Genomic DNA, 15,497 nt, shown 5'->3' with positions numbered 1-15,497 from the left:
TTCCCCGGCACCGAGGTCAGGCTGACAGGCCTGTAGTTCCCCAGATCCTCCTTCCGGCCCTTCTTGTACATGGGCATCACATTGGCCAGCCTCCAGTCGTCCGGGACCTCCCCCGTTAACCAGGACTGCTGATAGATGATGGAGAGCGGCTTGGCGAGCTCCTCAGCCAGCTCTCTCAGCACCCTCGGGTGGATCCCATCTGGCCCCATAGACTTGTGAGCATCCAGGTGGCGTAGCAGGTCGTTAACTGCTTCCTCTTGGATTATGGAACAGAACTAAGTCTGTTCTTAGTTTGTCAGCGCAGGTGGCAGAGATCTGTATGATGGGTTTAAATGCTGCAAACTGGGTAGAGACCACATGAGTGTCAGTGTCAGTACAGTGCTATCTAATGGAATTTCTGCCTTCTCAGTTTTTTTGAAAATAAACTAGAAAACTACATAGAAAATACTGTAGAAAACATTACTGTGAATGCAATGTCAAACACTCTGAAGGTTAGGTAGAAAATGACAAATTTCAGTTTGTCTTGGTGTCTTCAGTAAAGATCATATGTATGGTAATGTAATCCTAAATTACATAAAACAACATTTTTGTGTATAATATTTTAATGTTTTTAATAACCTAACTACTGTATTTCCTGCATTTTCATTGTCAAACACTTGTCTTGCCACCCCATGATTATGTGTCCAGGACTGACCGTCAATTATAAATATGAAACATAAAGTTCATCCAGCTTCTAACAGACATGTCTTGGCTCATCTCGGCCCATCAAACTTACCAGTCATGAACTTCCTGCTCTTGGCCCATAATTGTTCCTGTGACTCCTTACCTGGAAGACTGTTTTTTCTTAATTCTTATTATTGATTTTGTGTTCTTTCATACGAACTGATTTAAAAGCTGACCTAGACCTTTTAAAGTTCTTCACGATGTGTAAATTTTCTGGAGAAGTATGTTTTCTTTTCATGCTGCTTTTGGGAAGGGTTTTTTTTTTGTGCTAAAAGTAGAGCTCTCATCTGAGGAGTGACAATGTAAACCTGACATCTTGAGATTGAACACATCTGCTTTTTGTGTACTCACAATCATCTGTTGATTTAATTTGAAAATGAATGTTCACTGCTTTATGTCTTTCTTGGCGGTGTTGACTCTGTTTTATGAGGTAGAAAAGTATGAACTCAACTGAGCTCCACAGAGTATGTTTTTCATAAGATAGCCTGCTCTGGTCGTGGTCATACATTTTTTGTAGGGATAGTTGTCTTACTGTGTGCCAGCATCTGCTTGTTAGGGACAGTCTGCAAAAGGTCATTGACCAGAAAACAGTTCGATTAAACTATGGTGGTTGACTTTGCACTGGAGCATATTTGGTATATAAAGAAATATTAAAGATTGTAGTCTTTAAACTCTCACGTGCCCAGAGAGAGTGTGTTCCAGCTCAGATGTTAAGGAGACTTGCATGTGTGTCACCAGTGGAAGCAGGATAGCAGAGGGAGGGGAATGGGGATGATGCAGGAACAGACGAGAGGTTAGCCTGTGGGAGCACTGGAAAACTAGTTTGCAGTTTTCACTGTGGCTGTTTTCATCTCGGCAGTTTTGTGAGAGCTGACCTTTCTTCCTCTTCATCCTCCTAAGTTCCTTGTCATAGAAACGCTGCGTTAGTGCAGACAGCATGCTCATGATATTACCATTGTGATGCGTTAGACCTACTCTGATTTTCACAGTATCATGGGATGCGCAGTGTGTTTTCTGTGTAGGTGGTCTCACCAAAATTACCTCTGAACTGGTGTGCGGAGCTGCAGTAATGTTATCTGAGAGTGGGTTAGTATGGCATAGCCTATGAGTTATGTTCAGACTAAACGGACTTGGGGAAGGGAAGCATGAAGTCGGTGGTTCTTGAGGTTCATTCGGTCTGGCTAGGAGGAACTTAGCGTTGTTTAGGGTATCTGGAGATTGAAGGCAGGATGAGAGGGCAGAGGCAGAGGAAGTGTAACAGTCACTCTGACATCTTGAATTGCTTTCGTTCCATGTCCTGTACAAAGTTGAGTATGTGGCAGCAGTCTTCAGTAAATAAGATCTGGCTGTAGTAAAAAACATTTTTAACTGCACCATACAATACAAGAACATGTTGTTGAAAGTATCAAACAGTGCCGTATTTTCACAAATGTTTTCAGCTTTAGATTTTGGAAGAAGAATGGATGTTCCGTGCTGCCAGCTTTTCCTTCTGTTTGTTTCTTCCATAAATCTGAAATGATAGTGGGGACTTTGTGCAGCCAAGCACCGCTGGTGAATGGATGTTGGAGAAAAGAATGAGAAGCCACAGTGGTATGGAGGAAATCATGTGGCTACAGCTATCTATAGGAAAAATAAACATCCTTGTTACCACTTCCCCACAAAAATGTTTTTGTATCTGGAAAAAATATGGAGCTAAGGCAGATAGAATACTGAAAAGAATTAACATTTATACACATAAGACATTGCCTCATGTAAATACAGCATTTAACAAACTGTTTCACCTGAGAGGAAAAATCTGTCATTACAGATGAAATTGGGAATTAAAACAAGTCCATGGAAGGGAATATAACAATGTCGTTGAAAATTAAATTTAAGTTAAATTTCTTACAGTACAGTGTACAGTCTAAAAAATACTGACAATAATGTGTGGAAGGTAAAAGAGAAAAGAATACATAAACTTACTGAAATAAAATTGTAAACGGAGTATGGCTGAGCTGAGGACTGTCCCTGGTTATGAAATGTTTTCTTTTCTAGGTTTTTGTATCTGAGCATTCTTTCTTTCTTTCTTTCTTTTTTTTTCTTTTTATGCAATGTTTTGTTTGCCATCCACGATCATCCTTGTCTTAAACTGTCTTTATTTTGTATTTTTCCAATTGAGTTTCAAGAGTAGAGGTGCAAAGAGACATTTTCAAAATCACAAGGCTGGATCATGGAAGGCATGTTATTTAAGCTTACCATACGAAAGACTTATTCAGAAGACAAAGATGCGCTTTAAAAATGTGTATTGTTGTAGCTGTTGCCAGCTTCTGATTCAGCAATGACATGACTATGTCTTTCCAAGTGGAGCATTTTTTCCAATAACATAGCATTCTGAATGAATTTTTGACGAAAGACTGAGCAGGAGTCATTAATATTCACTCGGAACAAAAGAAGAGCTTTACTAATATCAACTCTCACTCCATTTTTCTCTTTATTCCAAACGTTGTCCATCATTCTGAACACTCATGCCACCGGACTGCCCAGGGTAAATGCAGAACAAATTCTTCATGCTGATATGTTTTGAAGAAACGCTTCTTAGTTGTTTAAAGACAAAGTTGTTTGTTTTTTTTTTTTATATTAGATGAAAAATTAGGACACCTAGGTGTCCTGAAAGGAGGTGATGGGAAACTGAGAAACCATGTGGAAAAACACAGGGCTGTCCAGTTAAAACCAGGATATACACTCTCTTTGGGTCTTCAAACGAGTGACGTAGAGGAAGAAATTTCTGCATCCTTATGAATCTTAAATACTGGCAGACAATATTTAGCATACTTTGACTCAAAACCTATACATTCTCTTTCATAATGAGCAAAGACGTGAAAACCTTTTGTCTTTTTCTGTTTAGATTTGAATCAAGACAAATAATGCGTATTTCAGTATATAACAGGTGATAGAGGAACATTGTTCCATTCCAAATTATTTTTTTCCCATGAATGGCGAATATATGAATAGACTTTTTCCATACCAATAAATTTACTGGTTTTGGCAGGGTATAATCTGCAATTCAGAGTGCAATAAACGAAACCATACGGTTGGATAATCCATCCTGTAAAAGAAGGAAACCTGGGTTTTAGTTGTAAACTGAGACTTACTGAGACTGAGCTCATCTTCTATTTATACCTAATTGATTTTAAAGTTTAGCTAACTTTAGCCTTTTTTCCAAGCTCTCCCCAGCTCCAAAAAAATGAAAACAAACCCATTTTTTGGACTCTGGAATACCTATATTGATCGCATTGGTAATCACTACATATCAGCTACTGTGTCTCTCTTTACAGTTTGCCTGAGAAGATCTCATCTTAAGGGGTTCTGAAAATAAGAATTATCTTGACAGTGATTTCAGCAGTTTCTTGTCTCAATGCCTTAGACAAATGGACTAAATTGTATTAAACATACTTTCTGAACTTAAACAAAACTTTCTGAAGTCTTGTGTTCTTCAGGTTATTGTGATCTGAGTGTGAGTTGTTTCAAAGCTTGCATGAGGTTAACCTGTTAATAATGAGAATTGTTTTTCACAGATAAGATTATTTTTAAATAAGTTATTGAAAGCATTTATCTTCATTCAGGACAGTCTATAAAAGAGGTCAGGTAATGTTAAACTACGTACTGACTTTGTGCTAAACTATATTAACACTATCTTTGCATTGTACAAGTAAATACTCATGCTTTTGACTAAAATAGAGATATTGAAACACATGAAGCAACTAAGCTATTGTTTCTTCAAACGTAATGATGCAGATGCATAGCCAATTATGGTATTTTACATTGCTTGGGCATAGTTATATAGTGAGTGCTGAGCACCTGTAATATTTTCTGCTAGTTATGGATTCTGCCATTTTCATATGAATTCTGCCATTTTCATACATGAGACTTGTAAATGGCAGAGAATTTCGCATATGTTTGGTCTTAAACATAACTCTGATTTGGCAGAACTGGACCCTTAGGGATTACTTTTGTGTGGTCCTTATTAATGGGAAGATGATGGCTGTCTACATGGGATGAAAACTGTTGTTGGTGGGTTTTTTTAGAACATAGGGCATGTTTATTTTTAAACACTCCTTTCTTTCTTTTGTGGCTAGAGTACAAGGGATGAGTAGTGGATTAAAGTACATCATTAATTTCAGTCTCCCACAGAATGAATTATAATTTGTAGCGGACAGAAAATCTATGAGGAATGTCTATATTGTTGCATTGTCTGGAAGTCATTTTACACTAGAAGCAACGAATCACAGCAGAAGTTCTGCTTTTCAAATGAAAGCAAAGCAGCAAAGACTGATAGACTTGAGCAGGAAGTAGAGGCCAACCAAATTTTATATAACAAAACTTGATTTTGATTAAATTGGACAAATTGCAGATTCATCTACATATGGACAAAATTCACTTATCTGCTTGTATAACTTGTATCTGTACCTCAATTAAGTCATAGCCGGCATAAAGATGACATTTTTGCAGTTAAAATGCAGATAGAAGCAGCCTTCAAAGAAAAAGCTAATTGAAGTTTATGAAGTTAAATTTTAATACTTTGTTTGAGTCAAGATGAGGCACAGAACATATCTTTCAGGATCATTAAACCTGAGTGCAGACTTAGTATTTTTCTCTGGTTTACGTATCTTTTTTGAGTCTTATGTTTGTATTTAAGGACTTTTTTTTTTTAATTCTATGAGATTCAGGAGTTCTGGCCTTGAAGTGACCCTATGCTTCTTAAAAATTGCATCTCAGAAATTAAGGGTTTTTAAATAATTATAGTCTGATAAGTAATATCGCCATCTGCCTTTATGTCATTGTGAAGTTATCCAAATACTATTCAGAAAAGCTACTGAGGCTGGTCCACTGGTCCATCACTGTAAAAGTTTTGATATTAAAAAGATTCTGTCTGCAGTTACTTTGTAAGGTGAAGTCCGGTAATCCGACTTCTTAAATTAAATTAAGAAGTTGAAGATTGTGGCATCCACAAAAGATTTGGCTGCTGAGGCGAGAGTTGCACAGAATGTCATCTTCAAAACTCTGTCTCATGATGTGAATGAGCAGAGAGCAGAATCTGCAGATTTGTTACAGCATCGTGCAGGTATTCAGCATCCTCCCTCCAAATGGTCCCTCACCTGCCCATTGCTTATATCCCATCAGAACCCCCCATCCAGGGTCTTTAGAATTAATTTGGAGCCTGCTTCTGCAACTGCAGTGTATGTGTCGCAAACACGCTCGCTCAGAAACTCGGCTGGGTGTTTAGAGAGGGGAAGGCTTATGACCATTTTTCTGTTAGTTCAGGCGTGATGGCATTCCTCTAGGAGGTGATAAATACTGCTTCCAGCCCAACAGGTGTTTGAGCCCACAGTTGAGTGGCCTAATCCAGACTGTGTTGGGGGTCCTGACAGGCATTTTGCTGAAGTTGTACCATGGCATATACAAGAACACAAGGTTCATGGGCCAGAGAAGGGTCTCGAGAGGGAGCAGGGCTCTCTGGCTGAGTCCTGTGGTTATCATGCAGTAGGGACAAGGTGGCTGGGTTCTGGCTCCTGCTCCAAAGCCTGTTTGTATATTTAATGATGGTGAAACAATAAGATTAAACTCATTGTTAGCCTTACAGCCAACATGACATTGATATGACTTGTGCTCTGATATTATTTTTTTACCTTGGTTTGATTTTTAGCTGTAGAAAGTTCTAACATCTTAAAAAAACCCCTGTGGGTAGCGTTAGTCAAATACTGTGCTGTACTTGGTGTTAATATCCTAGGATTTAAATATAAGCTTGTGGAAGCTGAGTCTGACATATTTTGAATGTCTACACAGAGCATATTATAGCTGCATCTTCATCTTGCAAAAAGATGGTTTAAAAAAATGAAAAGTAAGTTAAGTGTGTAGTTACTTCTGGGGCTGTAGAATAGCATCCATGTATGTAAGATTAGGCACTTTCCGCCCCCAGGGTTTGCAGTTTTGTATTACAGATTATCGTTATTGCGTACAGTTTTCTGATTAGATTGAGAAATTTATTTAGCCGTAGTGTAAAGCTGCCAAAATACATTTACCGCAGTCCTGAAGGCAAATATAATTCTTCCAGAGGCAGCCTCAGGGTTTGGAGGTTTTTTTGCTGAAAGGCAGGCTCAGACTTCCCATGAGATCACCAGAGAGATAAAAAGACTAAAAGCTCTTCAAAGCTAGGCCTTAGGCTCTAACATAAATTAATTCTCTGGTGATGGTTTATGTATGTAAAAAAAATGAATAAATATTTACAAAAATGCAATTTAAATAGAACCTTACCCAACTAGACTTGAAGTTAACTTTTTAATACCACCTATTCTTTTGAACTCAACATAAAACCATCTTCGTATAACTTTAATTTAGATTTCAGCAGGCAAGGAAGGAACACAGTATTTTCTCTCTCTATATGCCATGTTTCAGAGCAGTTATCTTGCTTGTTTCATGAGTTACTATGAGTTACTACCCATAACTCAATAGACATTGAAATTAATTTGCAAAACAAGTAACTACACTGTTATTCTAACTCTATGCTGCATGTTAACCCAGTCGCTTACTAATTATAATTTAGTATAAGGTCTTAAATGACTGTTCTGTGTTCTTTTCTCCTCCCACTTTTTCCTTCCTTATTTTTTAAGTTATATTAACGCTAAAATTTGTTTAACGTATAGCAAAATGTTCTAGGAAAAAACCCATCTTCAGTGCTGTAAGTAGAGTATTATAAGTTAAGAGTTAGTTGATGCTGGAAATGACTTAACAGAAATATCACTGAAAAAGAGCCAGGAAAAATCCTGCTGAGAAGCTCTACAATATCAGCATTAAAACTGTAGGGCTGGGAGTCAAGAAATCTTGATTCATCACAGGCTTCCTTTCTCACTGTGGAGATGCTGCTTTACTTCATGGCGCCTTGTTCTCCACCTTGTAAAACATAATTATAGGATGATTATATATCTTCAGGTATATAGCAAGGAGCAGTTCTATAGAGTAGTTATTAATCCTGGTCTGAATTCTCTTTACAAAATTCCAGATGTTCAAAGCAGACTTAAGACAGCTTGTTCCCTGAATCAGGTCTGCTGCACCTCCCAAACCTCTGGCCATACTCTGGTTCGTGAGTCAGCAGTATGATCAGGAGCAAGGTTTTTGGTTAGGCTTAATTAGAGCTACCCATGGCTGTTCTTACTTAAGCCTGACTCCAGCCTAGTCCTCAAATGCCTGAGGACAGGGAGAAGACTTGGCTTGCTCTGTGTCAGTATCCTCCATCAAAGGCTCTAGCCTTGTATTTATAAAATTCTTTAAAATCTTATCCACAAGGAACTGTATGAGTATAAAGTAGTTATTGTTCTTTAATGTTATTAACAGCAACAAGCGATCATGCCCAAAGGCGGTATTTCTGGATAATTTGTAGTGTACAAAACATTGCTATATATTTCTTTTGCCTTCCTCCTCTCAGAAGGTACTTGCTGTGTTATTTCACGTGGTGCAGGCATTAGCCTTCCTTGATTTGAAGAACTGTGATTCAGTGTGCTTTTAATGTGGTAATTTAGATGTACTGTGTTATATGAAGAGCACTGTAAGGCTAAATTTTTGCTATTAATTTATAGGAACTATTTTTTCCTACAGTAAAATGTGAGAACTGACATTTTAATAAGTATTCTGGTGGTACTTTATAGATTGAGAAGTATGCTCACCCAGAAGTGCCAATATCGAGGTAACTGCAAGTTTAAATTCCACTGAGGTTATTGGAATTGCTTGTTTTCAAGGGTAACCATATCCCAGGAATGACTATAAAGTAGCTGGAGCAAGAAGTGCCAGTTTTGTGTCTACTACTGTTTTGAAGAAAACAATTCAGACTAGAAATAAGATGATGCTCTAACGTGAAAGCAAATTACGTAACTGATAAAGCAGAACTACTTTATGTATTTTTTCTTATTTTTTTGTGAATGATGGAGCAAAATGAAGCCAATTTAAAAATAAGGCATTCTTCTGCTAAAATCTGTGCTGTTTCTTTGGGAAATGCTAAATCAGCTTTTCTTTGATCCATACAAAAGAGATTTCCATGGGGCTAAAAATTTTTAAGCTGAAATTTTGCAGCTAAACTATGGACAATGACTAAAGTAAAAGGTAAAGTTTTATGTAACTTGATTTAAAAGTCTAAAAAAATCAGGTCATGAATCATTTTAACCTGCTTCAGATATTCAATTAAATCCTTTAAAAATATGATGTGCATTTCTCTGAATATAAAAATAAGTTACTAAATGCAAGTCGACATTTCTAAATTAGGTACTTGCCACTTCATCAATGATATAAGCAGAAATGTATTTTTCAGTGGATGATGGAAGAAGATGTTTTTATCATCTTGTCACTGTTGTCATGGAAACTTGTGTATATCATTGTTAAACGGAGTGTACGTAAGGATCTAACATTCCTGTGACTTATTATTGCTAGCTATTGTATTTTTTCTTCAACACTGTAGTCAATGCTTAAGAACTTGTAAATTGCTCTCTTGAATCACAACCACGAACTCAATTACAGGATTAGGCTGTCCAGAGAGCCCTTAGTATAGGGTTCTTTGCTGTACGGTTCTTTTCAATACAGGGTTATTAACAGTTGTATTTCCAAATCTATTGTGGCCTAAAATAAGCACTTCAAAAATAATATTTACTCTGTTCAAGCAGACTATTTTAACACAGCAGGTTTTCAGAAAGAATGAGCTATCCATCAGTCATTATAAACTCTCTGTCTTGAAAATTATGGATATTTTCCGAATGTGCATTTTATATATTAAGTGCTTTGTCTTCGAATACACAGCTAAATTCATAGTACAGCTCTTGTGTATAGTTGTCTTAACCTGTCATGCACGGAACGGTGGGCTAAGAGGGAAGCTTGACTATGACAATCCAGATTTAAACCCTTCTGGACACAAAGTATGCGTAACTTGTTTTCTTGTTTAAATCTTATGATGGGCACAATTCACAAAGTAGAAAAAAAGGTAAACTAGTATTTTTTTTTTCTTTCTCCAAATCAGAACCATTTAAGAATCAGTAATTTTAAGCACAATAAGGGTGTTGTATGTTTTACATCATTACGGTTTTATTTTTGTCTTTTTGTGTCTGAAGATATTTCAAAATATACCTTCTCCATCAATTATTTATGACTTGAAATAATTTGCCTTGATCAAAAAATGAAGTTACCTGAATAAATTTTTCATCATTGAACAAGTGACTTCTGTTACTTCAAATGTGTTCATTAAATTTCTTTTTTTTATCCTGACCTGTTTGATTTCATCTTTTCTCTTTTGGGGAGTTTTCTGAAGACTATTCTGAAATTTAAAAGCTATGGTGTTAAATAACTGTCAATGAAGAACTTAGTTTTTGTTTTAGCATTGGCTGTCTGTAGCAATTTGATGCAGATTTAACTTACTTGATATCATAGTAACATGAAATGTTCCAGAACAGTAAAGTTATAAAGGTGTGTGTTACTTATGGTATTGTTCCCTCCAGAGAGTATGACTGAAGTTCCAGTATTAGGTCTATCAAAACACAAGAAGTGCAGAAATATGAAGAAAAAACTCAATTAAATACAAGTAAAATAAACCACTGTGGTTTTAGTTTCTAGAAAAACGCATTCATTAAGTAAGTGAGGGTTATAGACTGGTGGATGTAATTACAACTGAAATTAAATTTATAGGAAAGGTCCAATATTCTCTTCCTGCTCTGGGAGATTTCTGTCAGTTCAGACAGTTGAATTCGAAGTAATACCACAAGAAAAATTCCTAGTAAGTACACATGCCCAGTCTATATGGCTAAGAAAATGTGTGCAAGAGTCTGTATATAAGCCAAATATATCTTTCTGTTATTTCAGATTACAGTAAGCTGTATATTAATATATAGTCACTGAAAGGAGAAAGGGAGTATCTTTAGCTTTTTAGGATTTAGAGGCAAAATAAAACTTGTTTATTACTGGCTTCATACCTTTTACCTACAATCATTGATAATTTTAGCTGTGATTTATAGCAAGGTAAAATTTCCCAATTTTTATTGTATAGTCCTGGCTCTTTCTTCCGTAGGATTTAGGTTTGCATAAAATGAAAATTTTGTGAATGGAAAACTGATCTATTATATAAACTTTTCTGCATTTGAGGAGTCCTAAGAGAAAAGCTGTAATTGCCCTGTTGAATCCTTCTTCTGCTGAACGTGATTTTGCTTTTATGGTGTCCTGGTTTCAGCTGGGATAGAGTTAATTTTCTTCCTAGTAGCTGGTATAGTGCTGTGTTTTGGATTTAGAATGAGAACAATGTTGATAACACACCGATGTTTTAGTTGTTGCTAAGTAGTGCTTACACTAGTCAAGGACTTTTCAGCTTCTCATGCCCTGCCAGCGAGAAGCTGGGAGGGGGCACAGCCAGGACAGCTGACCCAAACTGGCCACAGGGATATTCCATACCATGTGACGTCATGCTCAGTACATAAACTGGGGGGAGTTGGCCGGGGGGGCAGTGACCGCTGCTCGGGAACTGGCTGGGCATCAGTCGGCAGGTGGCAAGCATTTGCATTGTGCATCGCTTGTTTTGCATATTCTTTTATCATAATTATTATTTTTCCCTTCCTTTTCTGTCCTATTAATCTGTCTTTATCTCAACCCACGAATTTTACTTTTTTTTTCCGATTCTCTCCCCCATCCCACTGAGGTGGGGGGAGTGAGCGAAAGGCTGTGTAGTGTTTAGCTGCCTGCCGGGTTAAACCACAACATATGGATACCTCACACAGTAACCCAGTCAGCTGATAATTTTATTTTCTAGCCATCTTCTGTAGAACAGCCTTATGAAATCTGAGCCACAAGTTGCCGGGCAGAGAGTTAGCTTGGATGTGTTCTGCTCTCCACTGGCTACAGGGGACTAGCATGCAGGTCTCTTGACTGCTAGTGTACAGGACTAGCATCAGGGCTCCAGTTTTGTAGGTAATAGGAATAAATACCTTGACTATTCATTGTTGTAATGGCACTAGTAAGAGGTGAGGAATGCTGAAGAGCCTCAGCTGCTACACCCCAGAGCTGTTAGCTCTGGTGGACTCTCATACCCTGTTGGACACTTGAGTAAGGGGAAAGGGGCTTTATGACACTTGGCAAGAAAGGGAAATGTCACAGCTATGTCCGATAGAGTGGATTAAACAGTTGCAATGCAGTCAAACGTGGCATCTCAGCTCCTGATGCATGAACTTGTGAAGAGAGCTGTAGGAGCGATAGGTCCTCCATTGCTGAGGATTTAATTTCTTAACATGAAAAATTAGAAAAAAAAAGATGAAACTGTATATCCCATTTAGGAAATACTATCTTTGAGGGTTAAAAACTATTGTGCAAATGTAGTAGGCAATTATGAATATTGTCAGAAAAATGAAGCTGAGGTTTTGGGTTTTTTTAGAATACATTAGTACCTGAAAAAGCTTTATGGTGGTTTGTTTTAATGTATTGTTGCTGATCGCAGCTAAGGATACATCCGCATGGCACAGTCTTGTGCCCTGATAAATACTCCCACTTCTGAATGGGTTAATTTCTCAGGATAATTAGCTGTGTGGGAAAGAGTTTTTATTAACTCAGGCAGTGTCATGCTAGCATAGTTACACTGCTTCTGGTAACTAGATTAGATTGGGTATTATTATGAAACTAGTTGTACCATACAGACATCTTAAATGCTCTGTCATCAAGATCCAGTTGGGCTAGACAATGTCTCCATGAGTATGTGTTTGCAAAAAATGTCTATATCCCATGGGGAACTCTGCATTAAATAGGTTTGAGATTGTGACGTTTCTGGTACCTTTTCTAGGACAAGCACAGTTTCTGCTGTTCTGTGAAGTGGTTTAAGAAGTTCCTCCAGCTCAGCAGTGCATGTGGATATTGCAGATCTTGGAAGGCTTTTGGGGATTATGCCAAAAAAATCCAACGGTATTGTTCGTTCAGCGACAGAACTGAGTGTCACTGCTAAATTGTTATGTGTATCGGGGCCAAAATGAGATGAAGCCTTTTAACTTTCTGGGCTAACATCTCCCAAATGTATTTCTTAAAAGACTGATAAAAGGACAAGGAGGTGGTGGGGCTTTGGCCAGATGTGGACAGAGCTGTGTGTGATCAAAGTGGGAAAGCTGCACAACTGTGCGCCAGAATCATTCACATGCTGGGCCAACTCATACTCATGGGGACTCGGGCTCCTTTATAACCCATGTTTCTTCCCCTTCTGCCTCCTCAGCAGATATGCATTTAGACCAAGTACTTGAGTAATGTTCTGTGTCAAAAAACACTACATTGACACAATCGAATGATGGCTTAAGTGTTGGGAGATTCAGCCGTCTCCTTTCATAGGATAAACCATATAGTTTGTTTCTAGAAGGCTTGTCTTCTCTATCAAAAGTTCATACACAGTGAAGGTTGTGTACTGCAAATACTGTGCTTCTGTGAACAATCTAGACAATGTACACTTATTTTGATTTTGTTGCAGCTTCTTCAACAAAATAGCCTCATTCTTAAGGCTAAATTTGAACTGAGATGTGAAACATCCATGCAGGGTGGCTGGAAGTAGAAATGTGGAGCTATGCAGCATTCCCTTACAAAATTTGAATGAGTTCATATTGGGTACTTCCCTGAAGAAACCGTTTCTCCCCTTTATGTGCATATTAAGATATCTATAATGCAATAATAAATTCTAATTTTGCCATGCCCTGTATGCATGCAAACATTGTGTATACGCAGCTTAGCAGTCCATTACAGTGTATTCTTAAAATTCTGTACAACTGGATTTTGTTTAATCTCTGCTGTTTCATGCCAGAAGAAATGACTACGGATTATTCCATTATATACAGTGGAAATGGTTCAGAAGTGTCAGTTTGGAGGTTTTGGTAAAAATGCAGGTTTTGCAGGTGAAAAGTAATCTTTAATACAATATAGTTCATAATTGTTTTGGGGATGTAAAGCTCAGCATTTTAACTAGGTCTTTATACAGATTAGATTTAGTATTTTTAGAGTAGTTTTAAAAATATTTGTAAACATACACAAGCATTTGCAATGCCAAACACTCCTGCTGGTCCTAGATTATTTATTGCCTCTTATGGAAGTAACCTAAGCTTGTTCTTGACCTGCAGGCTGCTAATAGAATCATAATGCATTTCTAAACTGTGCAACTCTTAAATGGTCGTAACAAATTCTTCCCTGAATTATATATCTGGATATACTTAATTTTCAGGCTTGCTTTATTGCACAGTGAATGTTATCTGACAGTATTCAGTGTTTTGAGGAGGGTGAAGAAAAGGGAGGCAGGTTTCTGTGTCATACAGTCTCTTGCTGCATCTGTTATGTGAAGGTGCCATTTTGAATAACTTGTGTATGGTTAGTTGATACTGTAATATTTTTTCCCTTACTCCCTTTGCGCATACTATTATATTTTTTTTTTAATATGATGAGGTATAGCAGCTGTCTTGCAATCCTTGTATTGTGGAAGTTACATGGGACATAGCATATTTGAATGCTCAGTTATGCCTGACCCAGATCATGCAAAAATGGGAAAAAATGAATTCTGTCAAAGCAGTTAAAGAGAAGAGAAGAGAAGAGAAGAGAAGAGAAGAGAATAGAATAGAATAGAATAGAATATTTCGGTTGGAAGGGACCTACAACGATCATCTAATCCAACTGCGTGACCACTTCAGGGCTGACCAAAAGTGATCATGCTAAAGAGAAAGCAGATCTTAATTATGCAGAAACCTTTGCAGGAAAACCACAATTAATATATAAATGTTGGTATGTCCAGCTGCTGAAAAACCACCAGTTATAATGTAAGCATGTTAAAAAGCTGAACAGCCCCCTTTTCCCCCAAAACCCAAACAGTTTTGACTTTGCCATTTTGACCATATTTGCTTTCTGGTGCAAAATATAGCAAAAGATTTCCCCATATTCAGCAAGCTTTGCAGCTACTAATAGCTCTTCTCTACTCTCTTAAATATTTTTCAATGTCTCCACTTCCTACATTTATTAAATGTGGGAAGGAAAGGGAAATTAACTGCGCTGGAAGAATATAGTATTTGGAATATTATCACAAAAATCCCCAAATGAAGCCTTGGTGCTGCATTTCTGTCTGGCACTTTTGTAGGTACTCTGTCTCCTTAACGTGCTCCTTGAAATCATGCATGAGTCTGTTGTTTAGGACTATATTTGCTGTGGCCATAATCTTTGAAAATGGCCTGTTACTGTGAATACCCATCTTATAAGACTAAACCATTTGTTTCCACAAGGATGAAACATCCTGAGCTCCAAAAGTAGTCAGCATAAATTACAGGTAATTCTCACCTTTACAAACCAGACTTCTAGGTTTCAACCTGAACTTCAACAATGCCAATCCAAATCTGAACTTTAGGAGCTTATATTTGAAGTAGCGGAATGGAGAATCTTGAAGCTTTCTGTACTATTAACGTATAAAGAATTCTGTCTCTTGATTATTATAGGCTGAAAGCAGTTTGTGCCTTTGTTCTTAATACTCTTTTCAAATCTTCAGACCTTAACTAAGCCAAATGCTGTATTTTTCCTCTTTGAAATGTTTCTTTTTCTAAAGAAATGTGTGTTTTTAAATAAGCTCTAAGGACATTGTGTTTGGGCACAAGTACTTAAAATTCTTTGAAGAGGTTTTTTAAGAGCACACATTCCTTGTATCTTTGCCTGATTGCAAAGCTGTGTAGTGGTGAATCACTTTGCAAGATGAAGTTCAAAATCATGCCCTCTATAAAATGAGA

This window comes from Pygoscelis adeliae, unplaced genomic scaffold (assembly GCF_000699105.1).
Source record: "Pygoscelis adeliae isolate BGI_AS28 unplaced genomic scaffold, ASM69910v1 Scaffold27, whole genome shotgun sequence".
NCBI lineage: Eukaryota > Metazoa > Chordata > Aves > Sphenisciformes > Spheniscidae > Pygoscelis > Pygoscelis adeliae.
The sequence above is the reverse complement of the archived record's forward strand: the minus strand, read 5'-3'. Positions refer to the sequence as shown.